This window comes from Macaca nemestrina, chromosome 4 (genome assembly GCF_043159975.1).
Source record: "Macaca nemestrina isolate mMacNem1 chromosome 4, mMacNem.hap1, whole genome shotgun sequence".
Classification (NCBI taxonomy): Eukaryota; Metazoa; Chordata; class Mammalia; order Primates; family Cercopithecidae; genus Macaca; species Macaca nemestrina.
This window is the reverse complement of record NC_092128.1, coordinates 103683119-103707386: the sequence shown is the minus strand read 5'-3', so window position 1 is coordinate 103707386 and position 24268 is coordinate 103683119. Positions and strand designations below refer to the sequence as shown.

The 24268-nt window shown below is 39.5% G+C and overlaps 1 protein-coding gene across 4 annotated transcripts in view; it reads right to left on the bottom strand.

The window, feature by feature from the left end:
* Positions 1 to 24268, bottom strand: part of LOC105475849 (Bardet-Biedl syndrome 9) — a 555557-nt gene that overhangs the window by 484263 nt on the left and 47026 nt on the right. Inside the window, exon 1 of one of the 4 annotated variants that reach the window (XM_011731401.3) lies at positions 4125 to 4391. The exons of 1 other annotated variant lie outside the window; for it this stretch is intronic. The gene's annotated coding sequence lies outside the window, so the exon portion shown is untranslated. Of the gene's footprint in view, positions 1 to 3634; positions 4392 to 24268 lie in introns of those variants that run through there. 2 more of the 4 variants (XM_011731400.2, XM_071094045.1) reach the window with 2 other exon arrangements.

The following is a 24268-nucleotide window of genomic DNA, read 5'->3' as shown; positions in this document are numbered from 1 at the left end:
AAATGTTTATAGTAGCATTATTCATAATAGCCAAAATTTGGAAACAACCCAAATGTCCATCAGCTGATGAATATATAAACAAAAGGTAGTATCCATACAGTGGAATATTATTTGGCCATAAAAAAGAAAAGAACAAAATACTGATATATGTTACAACATAAATGAATAAAAGCATATAGGTTTTAGAATAAGACATATCTGGCTCTTAAAAACATGCTAAGTTAAAGAAGCCAGTCACAAAAGGCCACCTATTATATGATTCTGTTTATATAAAATATCCAGGATAGGCAAATTCATAGAGACAGAAAGTAGATTCATAGTTGCTTAGGTCTCAGCGTAGGGGAGAACGAAGCGGGAAGGAGAGTTACAGCTAAAGGATGTGCGGTTTCTTTTTGAGTTGATAAAAATAACCCAAACTTGGCTGTGGTAATGGTTACATGTATCTGTGAACATACAAAAAAGGAATTGAATTTTATGCATTAAATGGGTGAATTGTATAGTATTTGAATTATATTTCAACAAAGCTGTTTTTTTTTTTAAAGAGAACAAATGGTGATGGATACATGGGGGTTCATTTTGTTATTCTTTATGCTTTTGCTTATGCTTCAAATTCTCCCAAAAAACAAAAATGAAGTGTCTTTTTTTTTTTTTTTTTTTTTTTTAAAGTAGAACACTCCTGTATTTTGGCCACATTTACCATTAGGCCAGGAGCAGTGGCACACACCTGTAATCCCAGCACTTTGGGAGGCCAAGGTGGATTTATCACTTGAGCTAAAGAGTTCAAGACAAGCCTGGGCAACATAGTGAGACATCATCTTTGCCAAGCATGGCAGAAAAAACAAAAATTTTTTAAACTTCTTTAAATATTTAAAAAAAAGTGCAACAGCAAATTAAATTTAGAAAGTCAGCAAAATACATTCTGCCCTTTTTCCTGGAAGACATCCTAAGTCATCAAGAAAATGAAAAATTAGCCATAAATTGAGACATAAATAAAATGCTCATCTGTATTCCAATCTAGGAAAGATATAGGCCTTGACATTGAGATATTAAGATAAGCAGTTGGGTGGGGGAGATCTGATACTGACAGGTTAGGAAGGATGGTAAGGACCAATAGTAATAAACATTTTTCAGTCATGAAACCTGGCTTTTGGGTTACAAAAATAAACAAAAAGTGTTCTAAATAACAAAAAATAAAATATGTATACACTGATTTTTTAAATTCAGTTTAGTTAACTGTCTTGAATAAGGAACCGAGGTTTGCATTTTATCCCCTTTTCATTCAGTGTTGATTTCCAGTTGCTTACTGATTTGTCTTTTAAGTAACTGGAAAATAAAAACCAGGTTTTTAATGATATCGCCTTAAAGGAAAGTATCTACTAATCATTTACTAAAGCCCAGTCAGGATTCTAAACGCTTTGCAAGCATTCTATTTTAATCTTCATAACAAAACTACAAAGTAAATTGTAGATACTATTATTCAGGTATCCTTGAATACAGAGAGGTTAAGAAACCTGCGCCAGTGGTCTCACTAGTTAAGTGATGTGCGGTACCTAAACCCAGACTGTCTACTCCAGAACCCTAAACAAATGGCCTATGCACACGCCCCTCCATGTAGACTATAAAAACAATAGCTCTATTCACACTAATTCTAATAACTACAAGTTCAAACTGCAGGCAAGTATGTCATACATTTGATTAAATTGTTAAAGGATGATTAGAAGACAATAATTTGAATGTTGTAACAGGGGCATTCCTATAAATAGGCACAACAGATTAGTTTCTAATGCCTTGTTAGAATATAAATGGGAGATAATCTCCTTACCCCCTAAACTCTAGAAATTCTCTTCTACATTCTTCACTTGACACTTGTTTGTTTTGAATACTTATTTTTTCTACAACAAGTTTACTCAAATTCAGGTTTTATTTAAGAGGTGGCTGTATTAACACCTCATTGACCTAGTCCTACAATATGATCAGCTGTGAAAGTAATAACCCCAAAGAATGCTGTGGGAAAAACATACGGGTTTGAAGGTCAGTTCTGGAAACAGACCTTGAAGCTGTTGTTCATTTTCAGAGCTTTGCTTTTTCCAGGTTATGCTAGTGTCACATTAAATTTAAGAAAGTAGAAATCAGGTCTTCCAGTCAAAGAAAGATGACAAATGCATATAGCATTAGAAGTATACTGCTTTTGTAGGCAATAATACAAGGGCTCACTTGGAATTTTCAACAAAAGATGCAAAGGGCAAAATAACACAAAATTTGGAGTAGGACAGCTCTGGGTCCACTTTCTGACCACGTTTCCACTACATGACCTGAAACAAGTCCCTCATCCTCTAGTATCTCAATTGTTCTAGGATGGAGGAGGATAAAATGGTTCAACCCATAGCAAGTACTCAATAGTCAGTAATAACCTAACAATAGAAACAGTGGTGGTGGGAGAGACGGTGGTAGCAGTGGTAGTGGAAAGAGACAATGGTAGTGTGTTCTGTGCGAGACACAATTACAAATGCCAAACTCACCCTCTGGACTGAAATTTGAAATGGGGCTCACAAAGACGGATAGCAATCACTAATGGAAATGTTATTAATCAGCAGGGATGTTTTATAATAACTTCATGTATTTTAATAATTTTCAAAAAATATTTGAAAGTATTCTAAAGCGTAAGACTTACTACATCCCTCAAAAGGTGTAAAAGTTTTAAAATTACTATATATACTATTGCTGTTGGATTTTTTCCCTTCAATGAGCATTTCAATGAGCATTTCTATCAAGAAGCTGTACCATAAATATAAGTGTATAGTTGTAATTTAACCACAACAATTACACGCAATGAAAAATCCCTTAAAGTCTCACAAATAACTTGTAACTTGTTTTCAAAATAAAATTTTTTTAAATTCTTCTTTAAAAACTTCTGGGTTTTCTAGTTTCTTTTTTTAATTCTTCCGCTTATTCATGAAAAAAAATCTCAGTAATTGTTTTCTTTATAAAATGCTAATAAGTTCGAAAATCTTTCTCTCTCTGATTGCTAGCCAACTTAAGACCCATAGCTTATCCTGCAGCATCTTTCAAGTTGTTTATCAATGAGGACATGTAAGATGTGTATACATGTAAGATACGGTTTCATTTTTAAAGTAAAAGTGAGATACCCAAAAAAATACATTTCTCCAGGAAATTGAAGTCAAATGCAGGACTTGACTGGCAGCAAGTGCTGATAAAATCAGCGCAGCTCATCTAAACTGTTGTGGTCTCCAAGTAAAAAGAGAAGAAACAATAATCCTATTACGAGAAGGAATGGGGGTATTAGTACATGCATCCTACTTCAGTCGTAGGCTGGGAACTGTTCTGCCCATTTACTCACAGACCTGTTGAAGTGTCTCAGGAGGATGCTCATGCTCCATGTGACATTCCTCAATGGAATCCTTAAAAAGCCTCATCCCTTTTTTCTCAAAGGTATTCACAGAATCGCATACACTTTGTGCTCCTAGTGTTTATTCCAGTGCAAACATCTTTCTAAGAAATCAATCACCTTACAGCCCCCAAACCATTTTATTGCATTGGAGGATCTTGTTCACAAAATAAAAAACGGAAAGGGCATTCATGTACCCGAAATTTAATACCAGACATACCATCTTACCTGATGCCACGTCAGATGAGCTCTGTCTCACCTTTCTGCGAACCCTCGTTCCGCAAATTTCCCTTTATGAACGCCTGACAAGGTCCCAGTGATGGAGCAGAGGGAGCAAGAACGGAGGGTGCAAAGAAAAGCAACCTTTAGCTTCACTATTCCCTCTCGTCCTCCAGCTGAAAGTTGTTCCACGTCCCGGGCAAAGAGAGAGCCCCACCAGGCAGTACCATCAGCTCCACAGAGTTGGAGTGATTCCCCCAAGAAGCTCCCCTGCGCCCCCCGTCACCCCCCAGAGACCAGCAGAGGAAACGGCATCTATCCCTTGGAAGACACTAGGCAGGCAAGAACAAATGCAAGTCCTGCTGCTCACACCGAGGAGGAAAGGATGGAGGAGGCGGCGAATGGGATGTAGCAGAAACCCGACGGCCGCAGCGGAAGGGACACCTCCCCTCTCCACACTAACTCTGAGCCATCTTCGCCCTGTTGTCATAGCACTTACAACGGACGCCACTGCGCAGTCACGCCGCGCCGCGCCGCCTTCTGGGGGCTGGAGTCCAGAGAGGCTGAGGCGCGAAGGAGGAGACCGACTTCTCAGGGGGCCGCGGTTGGAATTAGATTACTGCTGGGGCGGGGCTCGAGTGAACCACGGCCTGGTTCTTATTAGCAGAGAGCGATAATTACTGCAATCCTCTGCCCCGTCATGACAGCAGTTCCTCAAGGAAGACCCGCCTCCTGCCTGGGCTCTGGGCGCAGGCCACGCCCCCCAGAAGCGTGCCCGCGCCCTCCCCTCCAAGCGTGTGGGTGGGGCCTAGCGGGGACACGGCGTCGCGGGCATCTAGGTGGTGCTCTGCGATTCCGCGCTTCTGAGAGTCCCAATCGCCGTGTTTTTTTCCTGCCGGGACATTCATGAGGGCTTCGTCCATGCACCGCGCGACCGTGGCGAGGGTGGTCGCGGTAGCGAGCGCCAGCTTGTGCCCCATGGTGGTGGGGGTGGTGCTGGCCCAGTACACATTCACCTTGGAGAGGAAGACGGGGCGGAAGACCAAGATCATAGAGATGATGGAGCTTTTGAACAGTTTCCAGTTTCTCCTTTTTTTACTATTTAAAACAGCGCTGCTTTGAAGTTACTTGTGCCTGTGTCCTGATACACGTGTTAAATATATTTTCCGTCTATACCTTAGAGTGGATTTCCTGGTACATGGGATTGGATCTATGTCTTCTTTTGTTTTTTACTTTTTTAAAAAATCTTTACATTCACATTCAGTGTAGCCAACCTTGAAATTTTTCTTGTTTGCTTTTTTCAGTGGATTCTAGTGTAGGCTTTAAATTTTCTGTATTTCACCACCAATCCACAAACCCACATTCCCAGTAGAAAATACCATTCTAGTTTTAGTTTTTTGGTTTTGGGGGTTTTTTTGGTTGTTTTTGTTTTTGTTTTTTTTTTGTTTTTACTGAGACTGGGTCTTACTGACAGGGTCGCCTAGACTGGAGTGCAGTGGCACGATCACTGTTCATTGAAGCACTGAAGCCTCAACCTCCCAGGGTCAAACGATTCTCCCACCTCAGCCTTCCTAGTAAGCTGGGACTACAGGCACAGACCACCACGCCCGGCTAATTTTTGTATTTTTTGTAGAGACGAAGTTTTGCCATGTCCAGGTTGCTCTCCAACTCCTGGGCTCAAATGATCCACCCACCTTGGTCCCCCAAAGTGCTGGAATTGCTGGCGTGAGCCACCACGTCTGGCCCCAGTAGTTTCAAAAATGACCTTTCAGTCAAAGCCTTGGTAATATAACCAGTTTACGATTGTATTCTGCTATATAGACACAGCAGATTTTTATTAGACTTATTGAAATGTCCATATTACCACAAGAAGACTCACAAATGGTTTTCTAATTATGGAGGAATCAAGTAAAGAGAAAAAAAGGTTTTATCTTTGTTTACACAAGTATACTTTATCAAATTGCTATAAATTATAAATAGCTTAAGAGACAAGATTTTCTTAAATCTGGAAAAAAATATTTGAGTAAAGAACCAACAACATTTGAAATAAAGTCATAAAAACATTGTCTTCATCAGTTATTTAAACTCATGTAATTAATTTTTGTTCTGCCTGATCTTGATTAATAGTTTCATGAACTCACTTTTTTATTACAGTTCTGGAAAGTGTTATTTTGTCCATTGATCTTCAAGCTTTTAGAAACCTGTATTTAAGAGCATTTTTTAGGGCCAGGCACAATGGCTCATGCCTGTAATCCCAGCAATTTGGGAGGCCAAGGTGGGAGGATCATTTGAGGCCAAAAGTTCAAGAACAGCCTGGCCAACATAGTGAAACCCCATCTCTACTAAAAATACAGAAAATTAACCCAGCGTGGTAGTGCAAGCCTGTAATCCCACCTACTCAGGAGGCTGAGGCATGAGAATTACTGGAACCAGGGAGGCAGAGGTCACAGTAAACCAGGATCACGTCACTGCACTCCAGCCTGGGCATCAGAGCAAGATTGTCTCAAAAATAAACAAATAAAAACAAAAGAGTACTTGTTAGAATATTTTCTATGAGTCTGTTTTTAAAAAAATAATTCAAAGCAACAACATGGATGACAAAAACTTAAAACAGCCATGGTTAAAAATCTGATGAAGTTAACAACTGAGAAGAACATTTATTTATTGCTATTACACACAGTATTTGAAGATAACCAGAATTATGACTGGTAATATAATACATTTGTATGATTTTTTTTTAAAGATGCGGTCTTGCTCTATTGCCCGGGCTAGAGTGCAGTCACACATTCATAGCTCACTGCAACCTCAAACTCCTGGACTCAAGCAATCCTTTTGCTTCCGCCTCTCAAGCAGCTGGGACTATACGTTTGTACCACCATGCTTGACTTTTTTTTTTCTTTTTTGTTTTGTTTTGTTTTAGTAGAGACAGGGTCTTGCTTTGTTGCCCACGCTGGTCACAAATTCCTAGCTATAAGCAATCCTCCAACCTCAGCCTCCCAAAGTGTTGGGATTATAGGCATGAGCCATCATTTCCAGCAGACTTGTATGAACTTATATAATTTTTCAAACATTCATATCAATAACATTCCCATAAATGCAAATAAAAGAAAAACCTAGCATCAGTTATCATTTGACAATGTTTCTTATAAAATTTACCAAATAACCCAAATCATTTAATACCTCTACAAGATGAGAAAGATATCTTTTTGTTGCGGGAAGTCAGGGACCCCGAACGGAGGGACTGGTTGAAGCCACAGCAGAAGAACATAAACTGTGCAGATTTCATGGACATTTATTATTTCCCCAAATTAATACTTTTATAATTTCTTATGCCTGTCTTTACTACAGTCTCTGAACATATATTGTGAAGATTTCATGGACATTTATCACTTCCCCAATCAATACTCTTATAATTTTCTTTTTTTTTTTTTTTTGAGACAGAGTCTCGCTCTGTCACCCAGGCTGGAGTGCAGTGGCCGGATCTCAGCTCACTGCAAGCTCCGCCTCCCGGGTTTACGCCATTCTCCTGCCTCAGCCTCCCAAGTAGCTGGGATTACAGGCACCTGCCACCTCACCCAGCTAGTTTTTTGTATTTTTTAGTAGAGACAGGGTTTCACCGGGTTAGCCAAGATGGTCTCGATCTCCTGACCTTGTGATCCGCCCATCTCGGCCTCCCAAAGTGCTGGGATTACATCTCATAATTTTCTATGCCTGTCTTTAATCTCTTAATCCCGTCATCTTTGTAAGCTGAGGATGTATGTCGCCTCAGGACCCTGTGATGATTGCATTATCTGTAAAAATTATTTGTAAAACATGTATTTCAATAATATGAAATCTGGGCATCCTAAAAAAGAACAGGATAACAGTGATTTTCAGGCAACAAGGGAGATAACCATAAGGTCTGACTGCCTGTGCGGCCGGGCAGAATACAGTCATATTTCTCTTCTTGCAGAAAGCAAATAGGAGAAATATCACTGAACTCTTCCCAGCAAGGAATAACCCTGGGAAAGGAATGCATTCCCGGGGTGGGTCTATGGACAGCCACTCTGGGAGTGTCCTCCTTATGAGGTTGAAGATAAGGGATGAAATACGCCCTGGTCTCCTGCAATGCCCTCAGGCTTGCTAGGATTAGGAAATTCCAGCCTGGTGAATTCTAGTCAGACCGGTTGTCTGCTCTCAAACCCTGTTTCCTGTTAAGATGTTTATCAATGACAATGCATGCCCAGTGGGACATGGAACCTCATCAGTAATTCTAATTTCGCCCTGGCCTTGTGATTTTTTATTGCCCTTTCAAGCATGTGATCTTTGTGACTTACTCCCTGTTTGTACCCCCCTCCCCTTTTGAAATCCCTAATAAAAACTTGCTGGTTTTGCGGCTCAAGGGGCATCACAGACCTACCAATAGGTGATGTCACCCCCAGAGGCCCACCTGTAGAATTTCTCTCTTTTGTACTCTTTCTCTATTTCTCAGACTGGCCGACACTTAGGGAAAATAGAAAAAAACCTACGTTGAAATATTGGGGGCTGGTTCCCCTGATATCTTTCAATGCTTTCCAGGAGTCCAACTGGAAAATTCCAAAGTTAATTCTACATTTAAAAATCTTAAATTGGAATTTGATTTTGAAGAAGTTTTTTAAAAGGCTCAAAACACTGCATCAATACAGAATCACAAGTTACTTGTGAAATAAGTCATTCATATAACCAAAGTGATAATCAAAAGGCTTAAAAAGCCATACAAATAATCACATTAAAATTATCTTAACCATTTTAAACTTCAGGTTTAAAAAAGAAATCAAATATAACATAGGCAACACAGGAAATTATGTTGATAAAATGTATAATCTTCCTCAGGCCAGGTACCAAAAAATTAAATCTGCAATGTGATTGTTTCTCCTTTTGGGGAGCTCATTTAGATAACCTGGAAGTCAAATCTGATGAAAAGGGTACTTGAATTTAATAAGATACAGGAAGATGTGTCCCAGGTCATGATTATAACAATTTACATGTATCAAGAAAAGCCAAAAGTACAGAATCAAGTTATATTGAAAAACAGCATTGATTTCTAGACCTTCAGGATAAATATTTAGTGTCAGGTCATACCAGCAGTTAGAACCAAAAAAAAAAGTATAGCAACTGATGAAAAAAATTGAAGGAGAGAGTTACCATCCCAGGCTTTCTAAAGAGGAGAAAAACCTGAATGCAATGATATATGACCTGCAAATCAAATAGCAAGACATGGCAAATTTGAACCACTGAGATATGAATCCAAGAAATTGCAAAAGCAAAACTCTACCTCAAGTGATATTACCAGACAGGTGCAATATCTGTAATCCAAGCATTTTAGGAGGCCAAGGTGGGCAGATCACTTGAGCCCAGGAGTTCGAGACCAGCCTGGACGATATGGCAAAATCCTGTCTCTACAAAAAATACAAAAATAGCCGGGCATGGTTGCATGTGCCTTTAGTCTCAGCTACTAGGGGGGCTGAAGTTGGAGGAATGCTTGAGCCCAGTAGGTCAAGGCTGCAGTGAGCCATGATCGTGCAACTACACTCCAGCCTGCATGACTGAGTGAAACCCTGTCTCAAAAAAAAAAAAAAAAAAAAAAAGCAATGAAATTACTATTTTAAATGAAGAAGACAGCATTTTTAATGTGAAACTAGGGAAATTAAATAAATCTCAGTGAAAAAAGGTAGCAGAAGTAGAAACTGCCTGCAGTTTAGAAGTAGCTGTTAAAGAAATAGATTTTAGAATTCAAAATGAAAGCTTCTTACAGTTTTATCAGGAGCAGATCAATACTTCAAGAAAATGTTGTTTTAAAAATGAAGGACCAGGCTCTGGTCCTGTATCAGTGCACCTCCAAAGTCAATGTTTAAATTTTAGAAAACCACTTATAAACTATTTATTTTTAATCCCAGCCAACCTGATCATTCATGAAAGTTTTCTCATAGGCCTATTATTCATAAATGCTCTTTGACTTGCTTAGAGATTTTCTCATTTTTTTAATGCCCAAGTCTTTATCCTCCCATTTTTCATTTTATATAAAAGTCAATTATTTTATAGGACTAAAATTTACTATTCAAGATTATTTATCATATAAAAGTATTTTTTCCTAAATTCATTTTTGATTAATAAATATAAACATATTTAAAATTTTATAAACTTTAAAAAGCCAAAAATGAACTTATATTTATTCAGTGGTTTGTTTCCATTTTTATCTTATTTGGATGTGATCCAGACATTGTATCTACTATTTAACATAATATAACTTCAGGATTTTAAATTACATAAAAATTTCATTAATAAATATTTACTCTATTTATAATTAACTAATTTATTTTTTATCAATTACATCTAGATTACTTCTGAAAACTGAAATATGAGACAAAGCTAGTCATTGCTGTGTTTATTAACAAGTTTCATGTCTGTTAATATCAAGTATTTATCTAAGTAAGAACTTTAAAGTTAAATACATGGGTATCCTGTTGATAACTCAGAAGACAGAGCTGTTTTAAGTATATCAACAACATTAAATCAATCTTATATATGAAAGAATTTCACAACAAAGTCATTCTGTTTTAGACTGGGTTTATAGCATCATGACCTTAACACATCTAGCAAAAACAAATATAAAATTATCTGACCAGTAAACCTAGGCAAAAATGTATGTTGACAATTTTGAAGACAATTTTAAAACAATTAATGAAACATTTAGTTAAGTCACATAAACTAAAAGGGGGGGTTATTTGCTATATATTTTATATAAGCACTCATTTTTCTCACTGTTAATAAAATGTTTATGAATTTTGGCTATGACATATTTTATAATGTAAAAATACCGTGGACATGCATAAACACATTTAAGCATGTTTCCATAAGTAGAAATAAAGTTCTTATAGCTTTTTAGATTTTTAATCATGAGATAGTAAATTATATAAACTCAGATGGGAGGTGGAGCAAGACGGCAAAATAGAAGCCTGCACCAAGCATCCCCCAACAAGGATAGCAATTTAAAACTCCCTACACAGAAAAAAGCACCTTCATGAGAAGCAAAAGCAGGTGAACAGTGACAGTACCTGGTTTTGTTTTTGTTTTGTTTTGTTTTGTTTTTGAAACAGAGTCTTACTCTGTCACCCAGGTTGGAGTACAGTGGCACAATCTAGGCTCACTGCTACATACGTCTCCCAGGTTGAAGCGATTCTCCTGCCTCAGCCTCCTGAGTAGCTGGAATTATAGGCACGTGCCACCATGCCCCACTAATTTTTTGTATTTTTGGTAGAGATGAGGTTTCACCATGTTGGCCAGGCGGGTCTCAAACTCCTGAACTCAAGTGATCCTCCTGCCTCGGCCTCCCAAAGGGCTTAGATTATAGGCATGAGCCACCGCACCCAGCCAGTACCTGGTTTTGACTTAATATTGCTGAAAGATGCACAGAAGAAGTAGAAAAAAGTATTGAATTGCCAACACCACTCCTCCCACACTCCCCAGCAATGGTTGCATGGTGTAAAGAGCATTTCTGTGCACTGGGGGAGGGAGAATGCAGCAAATGTAAGGCACTGAACTCAGTGCTGCCCTGTTATAGCAGAAAGGAAGACTGGACAAAACTCAGCTGATACCTGCCCATGGAGAAAACACTTAAACCAGCCCTAGCCAACAAGAAATCACCAATTCCAGCAGTCAGAAATTGAGTTCCCCCAAGCATCATGACAATGAACTAAAGTACTTTGGGGCTGTAAGTAAACTTGAAAAGCAGTGTAGGCCACAAGGACCACAACTCCTAGATGAGTCCTAGGGCTGAAACAGGCCCAGAGACAGTGAACTCAGTGGGTGCATGGCCTACTGAGACACCAGCCAGGGCAGCTGTGGGAGTGCTGGCATCAACTCTCACCTAGTCCAGGTTGCACAGCTTGTGGCTTCAAAAGGGACTCCTTCCTACCACTTTAGGAGAGGAGAGGGAAGAATGGGGAGGACTTGGTCTTGCATCCTGGATACCAGCTCAGCCATAGCAGGATAGGGCACTGGTTAGAGTCATGAGGCCGCCCTCCATTCCAGGCCCCAGTTCCCAGATGGTGTTTCTACATACAATGTGGGCCAGTAGGGAACCTGCTGCCTTGAAGGGAAGGACCTAGTTCTGGCAGGATTCATCACCTGCTAACTGAAGAGCCCTTGGGCACTAAACAACCAGCAGTAATAGACAGGTACTCCATTGAGAGCCTTCAGTGAGACTCTGAGACTTATTGGCTTCAGGTGAGACTCAGCACATTCCAGATGTAGTTGCTATGGAGCAACAGTCTTTATGCTTGAGAAAAGCAGAGGGAAGAGTAAAGGGACTCTGTCTTACACCTTAGGTACCAGCTCAGCCAGAGGTGAGTAGAACCCAAAGCGGGCTCTCGGGGTCCCCAATTCCAAGACTTGGCTCTTGCATGGTATTTCTGCACCCGCCCTGGGTCAAAGGAGAACCCACTTCCCTGAAGGGTGAGACCCAGGTCAGGCAGATTCACCACAAGCTGACTTAAGAGCCCTTGGGCTTTAAGGGAACATCAGTGGTAGTCTGGCAATACTCTCCATGGGCCTGTGGTGGTGGTGGCCACAGGGTGAGGCTCCTCTGCCTTTGGAAAGAGGAGGAAAGAGTGGGAAGCACTGCACCTTGTGGTGTGATGCAGCTCAGCCACAGTACAATAGAACACCAAGTAGATGGTGAGGTTTTTGACTGTAGTCCCTATCTCCCTGACAGCACCCCCACCAGAACTTGGGAGAACTCATCACTCTGAAGGGAAGGACATAGGCCTGGCTGGCTTTGCTACATGCTGACTGTAGAGCTCTGGGGTCTTGAGTGAATACAGGTAAGTAGACAGGCAGTGGTTCTAAAAGGCCTTGGGTGAGATCCAGTGCTGTCCTGACTTCAGGTCTGACCTAGTGCAGTCACAGTGGTCGTGGCCACAAGGGTGCTTGTGTCACTCTACCTCCAGCTTCAGGTGGCCCAGAACAGAGAGAGAGACTTCATTTGTTTGGGAAAAATTAAGGGAAGAGAATAAGAGTCTCTGTCTGATAATCCAGAGAAATCTCCTGGATCTTGCCCAAGTCCATCAAGGCAGTACCTCTACAAGTCTTCAAGAACCACAGGATTACTGTGCATGAGTTGCCCTCTAAAGCAGATAAAGCTTTAGATCACAACACCCAAGTCCTTTCAAATATCTGGAAAGCCTTCCCAAAAATGATGGGTACAAACAAGTCCAGACTATAAAGACTATAAGAAATAACTAATTCTTCAATGCCCAGATACTAAAGAACATCTACAAGCATCAACACCATCCAGAAAAATATGAACTTAGCAAAAGAACTAAATAAGGCACCAGGGACCTATCCTGGAGAAAAATAGATATGCGACCTTTTGGACAGATAATTCAAAATGGCTGTGTTGAGGAAACTCAAAGAAATTCAAGAAAACAGAGAAGGAATTCAGAATCCTATCAGATAAATGTTACAAAGAGATCGAAATAATTAAAAAAGATTAAGCATAAATTCTGGAGCTGAAAAAATGCAATTGGCATACAGAAGAATTTATGTCTTTTTATAGTAGAATTGATCAAGCAGAAGAAAGAATTAGTGAGCTTTAAGACAGGCTATTTAGAAATATAGTCAGTGAGACAAAAGGAAAAAAAACAATGAAGCACACCTACAGAATCTAGAAAATGGCCTTAAAAGAGCAAATTTAAGAGTTATTGGCCTTAAAAAAGAGGTAGACAGACAGGTGTAGAAAGTTTATTAAAGGGATAATAACAAAGAACTTCCCAAACCTAGAGAAAGATAACAATATCAAGAACAAGAAGATTATAGAACACCAAGTAGATTTAACCCGAAGAAGACTACCTCAAGGCATTTCATATTCGAACTCCCAAAGATCAAAGATACCTACTAAAAGTAATACAAGAAAGGGAGAAAGAAGGAAGAAAAGATCATAAAACAGCCAGAAAACAGACAACAAAATGGCAGGAGTAACTTATCACTTATCAATCATAACATTGTATGAATATTGGAAAAGAAGTAGAAAAAAGTAACATTAAATGTAAATGTACTAAATTCTCCAATCAAAAGATATAGAGTGTCTGAATGGATTAAAAACTCAAGATACATTGATCTGTTGCCTACAGAAAATAGTCTTCACCTGTAAAGACACACAAAGACTGAAAATAAAGATGGGAAAAAGATATCCCATGCCAATGGAAACCAAAAAAGAGCAGGAGAAGCTATACTATTTTGTATATTACATTAGACAAAATAGATTTATATATCAGACAAAATATATTTCAAAACAAAAACTATCAAAAAAGAAAAAGAAGGTCATCATATAATGATACGGGGTAAATTCAACAAGAGGATATAATAATTTATAAATATATATGTGCCCCACACTGGAGCACCCAGATATATAAAGCAAATATTAGAGCTAAAAAAAGAGATAGGTTCCCCAAAAATAACAGCTGGAGACATCAACAACCCACTTAGCATTAGACAGATCATCCAGATAGAAAGCCAACAAACAAACATTGTACTTAATCTGCACTACAGACCAATGAACCTAGCAGATATCCACAGAACATTACATCCAACAGCTGCAGAATACACATTCTCCTCCTCAACATAAGGATTATTTTTAAGAGTAAACCATATGTTAAACCACAAAATAAGTCTTAAAACATTTCAAAAAATTGAAAATATATCAAACATCTTCTCTGAACACAATGGAATAAAACTAGAAATCAATAATGAGGAATTTTGAAAACTAGATGAATACATGAAAATTAACCAATACGCTCCTGAATGAGCAGTGGGTCAATGAAGAAATTAAGAGGGAAACTGAAAAATTTTTTGAAACAAATGAAAATGGGAACACAGCATACCAAAACCTATAGGATACAGCAAAAGCAGTACTAAGAGGGAAGTTTACAATAAAAAGCGCCTACATCAAAAACGTAGGAAAACTTCAAATAAAAACCCTAATGATGCATCTTAAAGAACGAGAAAAACATGACCAAACCAACCCCAAAATTAGTAAAAGAAAAGAAATAATAAAGATTAGAGGAGCAATAAATGATTTTGAAATGAGGAAAACAATACAAACAATCAATGAAATGAAAAGTTGTTTTTTTCAAAAAGATAGATGAAATTGAAAAAACTTTAGCCAGATTAAGAAAAAAAGAAAGTAGACCCAAATAAATAAAATCAGAGAGGATAAACAAGACATTACAACTGACGCTGCAGAAATCCAAAAGATCATTAGTGGCTACTGTGAGCAACTATATATGCCAGTAAGTAGGAAAACCTAGAAGAAATGGACAAATTGCTAGACACATACAATCTATCAAGATTGAACCATGGAGAACTCCAAAACCTAAACAGACCAATAACAAGTAATAAGATTGAAGCCATAATAAAAAAAGTCTCCCAGTAAAGAAAAGCCCGAGACCCAGGGGCTTCACTGCTGAATTCTACCAAATATTTAAGGAAGAAATAATAACAATCCTACTCAAGGTATTCTGAAAAATAGAGGAGGAGGAAATACTTCCAAACTAATTCTATGAGGCCAGTACCCTGATCCAAAAACCAGACAAAAACACATCAAAAAAAGAAAACTACAGGCCAGTATATCTGATGAATATTGATATAAAAATCCTCAACAAAATACGAAGCAAACAAAATTCAAGAATATATTAAAAAATCATTCATCACGACCAAGTGGGATTCATCCCTAGGATGCAAGGATGGTTCAACATATGCAAATAAATAAATGTGATACATCATATCAACAGAATGAAGGACAAGAACCATATGATCATTTCAACTGATGCTGAAAAAGCATTTGATAAAATTCAACATCCCTTCATGATAAAACTCTCAAAAAACCAGGCAAGGAAGTAACATATCTCAACATAATTAAAGCCATATATGGCAGACCCATAGCTAGTATCATACTGAATGGGGAAAAATAGAAAGTCTTTCCTCTAATATCTGGAAAATAGCAAAGATACCCACTGTTATTCAACATAGTACCGAAAGTCCTAGATGAAGCAACCAGACAAGAGAAAGAAATAAAAGGCATCCAAATTAGAAGGAAAGAAGTCAAATTACCCCTGTTTGCAGATGATATGACCTTATATTTGGAAAAACCTAAAGACTACACCAAAAAACTATTAGACCTGATACATTCAGTACAGTTGTAAGATACAAAATCAACATACAAAAATCAGTAGGATTTCTATATGCCAACAGTGAACACTCTGAAAAATAAATTCAAAAAGTTATTCCATTTATAATAGCACACATAAAATTAAATACTTAATAATTAACTTACCCAAAGAAATGAAAGATCTATATAATGAAAACTAGAGGCCAGACGTGGTGGCTCATGCCTGTAATCCCAGTACTTTGGGAGGCCAAGAGAGGTGGATCATCTGAGATTAGGAGCTTCAGATCAGCCTGGCCAACATGATGAAACCCCATCTCTACTAAAAATACAAAAATTAGCCAGGCATGGTGGTGCACGTCTATAGTTCCAGCTACTTGAGAGGCTGAGGCAGGAGAATCACTTGAACCCAGGAGGCGGAGGTTGCAGTGAGGCAAGATTGTGACACTGGACTCCAGCCTGAGTGACAGAACAAGATAGTCTCAAAAAAAAAAAAAAAAAGAAAAAAGAAAACTATAAAAACATTGAGGCAAGACATTGAAGAGAACAGAAAAAAAATGGACAGATATTCCACGTTCACGTATTGGAAGACTCAATATGGTTTAAACGTCCACATTACCGAAAGCATTCTACAGAATCAATGCAATCCCTATCCAAATACCAATGAAATTCTTTACAGAGATAGAAAAACAATCCTACAATTTACGTGGATCCACAAAAGACCACAATAGCCAAAGCCATCCAGAGCAAGAAGAACAAAACTGGAAAAATCACATTACCTGACTTCAAATTAAACTACAAAGCTATAGTAACCAAAACATCATGGTACTGGAACAGAAAACAGACACATAGACAATAACAGAATAGAGAACTCAGAAATAAATTCATACACAGTGAACTCATTTTCGACAAAGGTGCCAAAAACATATGCTGGGGAAAAGACCATCTCTTCAATGAATGGTGTTTGGTAAACTGAATATCCATACGCAGAGGAATGAAACTGACCTCTGTCTCTTGCCATATACAAAAATCAAATTAAAATGGATTAAAGACTTAAATCTAAGCCCTTAAACTATGAAACTACTACACAAAACATTGGGGAAAATACCTAGGACACTGGGCAAAAATGTCTTGAGTAACTCCCATAGGCACAGGCAACCAAAGCAAAAATGGAGAACCAGGAACACATTAAGTTTAAAAAAAAAAAAAAAAACTTCTGCACAGAGAAGGAAACAATCAACAAAGTGAAGAAACAACCCACAGAAGGGGAGAAAATATTTGCAAACTACCCTTTTGACAAGGGATTAATTAAGCAGAACATGTAAGGAGTTCAAACAACTCTATGGGAAAAAATCTAATAATCCAATTTAAAATGGGCAGAAGATTTGAATAGACATTTCTAAAAAGAAGACATGCAAATGGCAAATAGGCATATGATCATCAGAGAAATGCAAATCAAAACTACAATGAGATATTATCTCACCCCAGTTAAATGGCTTATGCTCAAAAGACAGGCAATAATAAATGTTGGCGAGGATGTGGGAAAAAAGGGAACCCTCATATACTGTTGGAGGGAATGCAAATTAATATAGCCACTATGGAAAAACACTTTGAAGGTTCTTCAAGAAACTAAAAATAGGGTTACCATATGATCCAACAATTCCACTGCTGGTTATATATGCAAAAGAAACGAAATCAGTATATCGAAGAGATATCTGCACTCGCATGTTTGTTTGCAATAGCCAAGATTTGGAAGCAACCTAAGTGTCTATCGACAGATGAATGGATAAAGAGAATGTGGTACATATACATGATGGAGTACTATTCAGCCATAAAGGAAGAATGGGATGCTGTCATTTGCAACAACATAGATGGAACTGGGGACCATTATGTTAAGTGAAATAAGCCAGGCACAGAAAGACAAATATCGCATGTTCTCACTTATTTGTAGGATCTAAAAATCAAAGCAATTGCACTCATGGATATAGAGAGTAGGGAAGGTTACCAGAGGCTGGGAAGCACAGTGAGGTGGCGGAGATAGTTAATGGGTGAGAAAAATAAAAAATAAAAAAATAGAAAAAATGACTAAGACCTACCATTTGACACCATAACATGGTGAGTACAGTCAATAATAATTTATTTGTGCATTTTAAAATAAGTAAAAGAGTATAATTGGATTGCTTGTAACACAAAAGGTAAATGCTTATGGGGATGGATACCCCATTCTCCATGATGTAATTATTAAGTTTTGCATGCCTGTATCAAAACATGTACCCCATAAATATTAATACCTATTATGTACCCACAAAAATTAAAAATAAAAATTATATATACATATGGACTCACAAGTTTATAAAAAGACAGTTGGATCCAAATTATGTTTCTGAAAAAATCAGATGAGGCTAACCTTTAAGACTTTTTAAATAGGTAATCATATGAGGGTGGAGAACCAAGTTTTGGGTAGAGCAGTTTAAGGCAATTACCAGATTGGACAAATAACCATTAGCTGTGAAACTGTGACTGGATTATGTCAGGAGGCCCAAAAGGTAACAAGGTCTGCACAGCATATTATTTGTCCTTGAAGATGAGAATGTCGCCATTGCTCAACCTTTTGGTAGTTCACGGTGATTGGGTGCTCACCCACGTGTGTGAGATGTGCCACCCACTGCCAGTCTGACATTAAAAAAAAAAAAAAGTTGCCATTCCTTTTAGTATAGGGAAGGCTTCTTTTATATGGGAATTTCATCTTTTGTTCTTAAGAAACAGCACAAGGGTCAAAATAATTTTCTTTTGAATCTGTTGGTTTTCTTGTGTTGTTACTTAGTGTGTCACAATAGCTGAGGAGTTTTGGAAGAAACAGTTTGGTTTAGAGAAGGATACACAGAAGGAATTGTAGGAAAAGATCCTGAAAAAAGAGTCTCAGCCAGTTTTGTGCCAGTGTTTTGTAAAAAGGCAATCTTTGAGTCCTGAGAATCTTTTTGAGCCTCAAGGTATCAATTGAGATGTAAGTATTATTTGAAGTGTGTGATTTTATGGCCAATGTCTTAGTTTAGTTTGAGGAATAATAGACTGAATGATCCGATAATGTTTCAACATGTTACCAGCTGGAGTCCCAGATAATATTTTGGCATGCTGTGGAACTTTGACTTCCCATTCGTAACTAAATTCGTCTAGATGATTCATTTTATTGCCAAATGCACAAAAGCAAATTAAAACACAAGGACTGAATACAACCAAAGCCACACAGACAGAAAATAAAATACATACTTACCAAGAAGGATGATAAGCCACCTTCTCCAAATGAGGGGAAATCCCTACACCTAAACCTTCCAGCTGAGATTGACAGGAAGATGATGACCCTTCCCAGCAGGAGAGCTCCCAAAAAGAGGCGGAAAGATGCCTCTTGGGAAAAAAGTGGGGAAGGCTCTCCTCAACCAAATTCCAAATAAAACACTATTTGACCAAAGTCAGAAGTCTGGTCGAAGAGAAACTCACCAAAGGGAAAAGAGGCAGCTTAGGGAAGCAGGAGGCTCCAGGGGTTCGAGTGTGGGCACCTCTCATCATAGTTCCAGGGGCTGGGATTTTCCCCAAGGCGAGGCAGCTTTGGATCCATGCTTCTGACACCAAGTATGTTTAAGTCAAATATTATAGACAGATAAATCTCTAAGGTTAAAGCGTTTTATTAGGGAAGCAATAATCACAATTCAGGGTATACACATAGACCAGGTGGTCTTTGGTATGTGAGATGAACAAAGAGAAGGTTGAGAATTTTATCAGAAAGAGAAATGTTGACCCGGCATGGAGTCTTATGCATGTAATCCAGCACTTTGGGAGGTCGAGGCGGATGGATCACGAGGTCAGGAGATCGAGACCATCCTGGCTAACAGTGTGAAATCCCATCTCTACTAAAAATACAAAAAATTAGCTGGGTGAGGTGGCGGGCGCCTGCAGTCCCAGCTACTCGGGAGGCTGAGGCAGGAGAATGGTGTGAACCCAGGAGGCAGAGCTTGCAGTGAGCCGAGATTGTGCCACTGCACTCCCGCCTGGGTGACAGAGCGAGACTCCGTCTTAAAGAAATAAATAAGAAAGACAAATGTTATGTAGTGTTTTGAAAGAAATCTCAGGCCGGGTGTGGTTATCCCAGGACTTTGGGAGGCCAAGGCGGGTGGATTGCCTGAGCTCAGGAGTCCTAGACCAGTCTGGGCAATATGGTGAAACCCGACTCTACTAAAATACAAAAAATTAGCCAGACTGTCGGCATGCGCTTGTAGTCTCAGCTACTCAGAAGGCTGAGGCAGGAGAATTGCTTGAATCCAGGAGGTGGAGTTTGCAGTGAGCCGAGATCGCACCACTGCACTCCAGGCTAGGTGACAGAGTGAGACTCTGTCGCCAAAAAAAAAAAAAAGAAAAAGAAAGAAAGCTCTGCCAGGCGCAGTGGCTCACACCTGTAATTCCAGCACTTTGGGAGGCCAAGGCAGGTGGATCACGAGGTCAGGAGTTGGAGAACAGCCTGGCCAACTTTGTGAAACCCCCCTCTACTAAAAATACAAAAAATCAGCTGAGCGTGGTGGCATGCGCTGGTAGTCCCAGCTACTCGGGAGGCTGGGGCAGAAGAATCACGTGAACCCAGGAGACAGAGGTTGCAATGAGCCGAGATTGGGCCACCGCACTCCAGCCAGGCGACACACCCAGACTCTGTCAAAAAAAGGAAGGGAAGGGGAAGGGGAAGGGGAGAGGGAAAGGGAAGGGAGGAGGGAGGGAGGGATGGATGGAGGAAGGAAGGAAGGAAGCTCATTGGCACTAAAGAAGCTTTGGGAACCAGCAAGCTCTTGATAGGTGAGTGACGGAAGTAGTTAAAACCAGTCGCAGTAGTTAAAATCAGTCGCAGAGCCAGGGCAGGACGTTTCAGCAGCTACCAGTTAAAACTGATCTTAAAGTTACACCAGTCCATTTTAGCGGCTGGGTTTCTGGAAAATTTAATTCTTGGAGCAAGTCCTATGACCCCAAGTGCTTTTCCCCCTGGCCCCTTGATTTTCTTTTACTTGAGTATGACAAAAATTACCAAATTTCTATAACTAACTTTCACACAAATGTGAGACAGGAACTAGAAGGAAGGAAAGGTTATTGGAATAAGAAAAAGAGGGGAAATGAGAGAGAAAGACGGCAGAGAGAGAAAAACAAGGTAACAATCAGTGAGAGAATGCAGAGGCAGGGACCAGAAATGTGGTAAAATCAGACAGAAGGACACAATGAGAGGAACAGCAAAATCTGAGGCCAAGGTGGGTGTGGGAAGCAGCATGGAGGAGCGGGGAGAAGGAGATCTGAAAAAGGACTGGTCTGGATCAAAGTCAGTAAACCAGGTTCTGTCTAATCCTCCTCAGTAGGTACAGGAACCTCAAGTGTTAATGGTAAAATCCAATGTAGTAAGGCCAGGCCCTAAAAAAATTTCCACCTTTCATTGAGCCTGAAATAAACGCAGTTTTGTGAATCAGAAAACTTCTTTGGTTTTGAGAGCAGTAAACCCTGGAGGCTAAGCTATGCCAGTTGTTAACTTTTGCTTGGCACACACTGAGGATGGCTAAAGAAATGACCAGCCTTAGTCAGATCCCTTGAGGTCAGGAGTTCAAGACCAGCCTGGCCAACATGGTGAAACCCCATCTCTCCTAAAATTACAAAAATTAGCCCAGCATGGTGGCACATGCCTATAATACCAGCTACTTGAAAGACTGAGGCATGAGAATCCCTTGAACCTGGGAGGTGGAGGTTGCAGTGAGGAGAGAGCATACCACTGCACTCCAGCCTGGGCAACAGAGTAAGACCCTGTCTCAAAAAAAAGAAGGGAAGGGGAGGGGAGAGGAGGGGAGGGAAAAGGCCAGCCAAGCAAAAATACCTTCTCACTCCCATCAAGACAGCAAGACCCTATCTGTATTTTTTTAAATTATTAAATAAACAAATGGAATGAAAAATATCCCCCAAAAGTCCATCTGAGCCAATTTGAGGCCAATGGGACATCAGGGAAATTTGTTTCCAGCAGCTTCCTATCCTCTTCTTTACCAAGAGATTCTCCAAGGGTTTCCAAGAGATTCTCCCACTCCCGCTATTCCCACTATTGCCATCACACCTAAATTCACGAGGTTTGATGAAAAACTCTGGAGTAGAAATCAGACCATTTTGGTTGCAGGGCCACACCCTCCTTCTGAGCCTCAATTTCCTTATCTTATATTGCCTTGCATGCCCCCATAGGGTTTCTGTGAGAATCAACTGGGACAACATATGGGGGCAGGGGGAGATCTGCACAGCACTATATAAATGTAAGGAATCACATTTATCTACGAGTAATAGAAGACCCAACTCAAAATCACTTCAATAATAAAGAAATGTATTATCTCCCAGAATGAGAAGTATGGATAGGCAGCAACACCAGGACTAGTTGATCAAATGTCTCTTTCACATCCCCAAGGACCCAGGCGTCTCCTTCTGTCCTCTGCCATCCTCTGGGGGTTGCAGGCAACAACATCCAGAGGCAGAAAGGGGATCTTTGACACTCCCAAGCATCATTTATTAAGAGCAAAGACAACCTTACCCTGAAAGCCACCTCCATCAGACCCCTCCTCATACCTCATTGGCTAAAACTGCATCACAGGTCCATTGCTAAAACAATCAGTGGAAAGGAGAACAGAATTACTATGACTGGTTGAAAACAAGTCAAGATTCACCTCTAGAGAGGAATGAAGAGGCCTCCACTCTCTAACCAGCCTCCCGTAGGATTTCTGAACAAAGTAAAAGCTGATACCAAGGAAGAGAGGGAGAAATGTCAATTGAGTTGCCAAACATTTGCCCCAGAATACCAGCTAAGTTTGGTGTCTGCCCTTCCTCCCTCAGTCTTTCATATCTGCAGGCCTAACATAAAGCACATTGTCTGTCATTTTTCCTCCCATCTTACTGGTTACCAACTATTGATGGTTAGAAATAATATTTCTTTTTTTTTTTTTTGAGACAGGGGCTCACTCTGTCACTCAGGCTGGAGTGCAGTGGCACCATCATGGCTCACTGTAGCCTCTACCTCCTGGGTTCATGCAATCTTCCCACCTAAGCTCCACAAATAGCTAGGACTACAGGCACAAGCCCCCATACCTGGCCCTAGAACTAATTTTAACAGCTGTTTTTAGTGCATGACCAAAGGGCTTCTCATGTTTCTACTGTGCTGCAGGAGACTGTAGAAATGCACACCTGATGGTCCACTTCACCATGAGAGTTCCTTGAAGACTAATATTTTGGGTAGGAAAAAAAAGAAAGATTTTGCATTGTACCCTCTAATCTAGCTGTGCATTAGAATGTGATCTTTCCCTTCTCCTACTTTTTTCCTTTCCTCATCTCCCCAGTGGGGAAAGGTCACTGGTAAGATAAGAACTTGTAAAAATACACCGTAGCAGCAAAATAATGGTGTCAAGGTTACACTGTGAAGGGTGGTCAATACAGGAGAAAATCTACTCTTTTTTTAGCTGCTCCATTCTGAAAGGTTTAAAACCTGTCCAGTAGCACAGACTAAGGACCAGGTCCAGCTGCCCCAACACAAGTGGGCCAACACCAAGGCTGTTTGGCCTCAAGAATGAATCTCTGGTATCTTAGGAGGGGGTAGAAGAATAAAAAGAAAAACAGAGGGGTTCATGGACAGGAGGGTACAACAGAAAGAGACCATAAAGAGAAGTCAGAGAATATCAAATCACAAAATAATTTCACTGTCAGGCGCAGTGATTCCCACCTGTAATCCCAGTGCTTTGGGAGGCTATGGCAGGAGGATTGCTTGAGGCCAGGAGCCCAAGACCAGCCTAAGCAGCATAGTGAGACCCCGTCTCTACAAAATAAAGAAGTTTAAAAAGTTAAAGAAAACGAATTTTGGAAAAAGCAGTATCACATAGAAAATTAATGAGAATATATTATCGAGGACAGCCATGTCCTAAAAGAAAAAAAAAAAAGCTATTCATCATGATGCAAGACTTCAAAATATGTTAATCATCATAAAAGTTGGGCAGTTCATGTGGACAATCTCCATGCAATTGCCCATCATCTATCCCTGCAATACACATTTTCTATGTTGAATTTTCTTTTGAGTTCGCTTTTGTTTTTCTGTTTTCTCTTTTAGCTTCTTCATTTTTTAAATTGTCAGCATTATGTTTCACAATTCACTATGCTATGTATTACATCTTAACCTCATTTCTAATACTGGAGGCATCAACTGTATAAAGACTTTTAGAGAGTTCTCATTTGTTTTAGGCATTTTTTGCAAAGATGATTGAAAGCTCATTATTACAATGGCGACTGTGTATATAAGCATTATACATGTATGTAAAAATGTAGAAACTTCCTCAATAAATAAAGTCTTTTTTGTACATCTGCATTTGTGAAAGATGAAATTTCTCAAGATCTTGGCTCTTTGGGTGACCGGTACAGTGGTGACATCA